Source organism: Nymphalis io, chromosome 2 (genome assembly GCF_905147045.1).
Source record: "Nymphalis io chromosome 2, ilAglIoxx1.1, whole genome shotgun sequence".
Taxonomy (NCBI): Eukaryota; Metazoa; Arthropoda; class Insecta; order Lepidoptera; family Nymphalidae; genus Nymphalis; species Nymphalis io.
Window position 1 is genome coordinate 6,372,049 of NC_065889.1, and position 1,150 is coordinate 6,373,198.

A 1,150-nucleotide genomic window follows, 5' to 3' on the forward strand; every position below is an offset into this window, starting at 1 on the left:
TAACATTAAGCTTAAAATTCCTAAAACAATAATTAAATTATAAAATATATTTTTTAAATAGAAAATTCACTGTTGAAGGCCATCCTATATTCATAAACATTTATGTAAAGTCCCACTCCGCCGAGCTCTAAATGAACAAAATTATTTACATGACGGGCTCATGACAGGATTTGAACCCAAAACTGTCTTGTGAAATTCAAGTGTCCTATCTATTAAGACTCGTGGCGGTTCCGTAACAGCCTGTGAATGTCCCACTGCTGGGCTAAAGGCCTCCTCTCCTCTTTTTGAGGAGAAGATTTGGAGCTTATTCCACCACGCTGCTCCAATGCGTGTTGGTAGAATTCACATGTGGCAGAATTTCAGTGAAATTAGACACATGCAGGTTTCCTCACAATGTTTTCCTTCACCGTAAAGCACGAGATGAATTATAATCACAAATTAAGCACATGAAAATTCAGTGGTGCTTGCCCGGGTTTGAACCCACGATCATCGGTTAAGATTCACGCGTTCTTACCACATCTCGGCCATCTCGGCTTTTTTTTTTATTAATTATTTAATCCTCGCGATATTTTTCTCTACAAAGTATAGAAAAAAAGTCCAATGTCTAGAAGTGTCCAGAAAAAGTCGTTGTCTTAGTGTTTGAATTTTGAACCCAATCCCTCTAGCTTAAATTAACGTATTAAGCCTTTTAATAGGGAAGTTTATATAACAATAAAATAATAGTCAAAGGAAAGCTATATAAAAATAAATTTATTTTATTGTAATCAGACTTCAAATGTTTTATCATGCCCAATGTTTCAAAACACTTCTAACCCTTGGGAGTCCAAAGGTGATCCATTAATTAAGCTATTTGTCAAATGGCTTACTGTGCCGAAATCCAATTTCATTTTGTATTATAATTAATCAATCCGCAGCTAAAGCAAATTGAGCACTATATGTAGCACTCGTTTACGTTGTCCCTCGGAACAGCTAAATCAAAGATGCAAACCTATAGACATAGCAGTACCAACCCAGTAATATCACCTTGTTTTGCAATGCTAATAGCCACTTTGCTTTGGCCGTAAATTAGACCTGGAATTGGAGAACAGAATAATGACATCAAAGCGATGTTATATTATGTATTGTTACTACCCAACGGCGAAACCAAGAG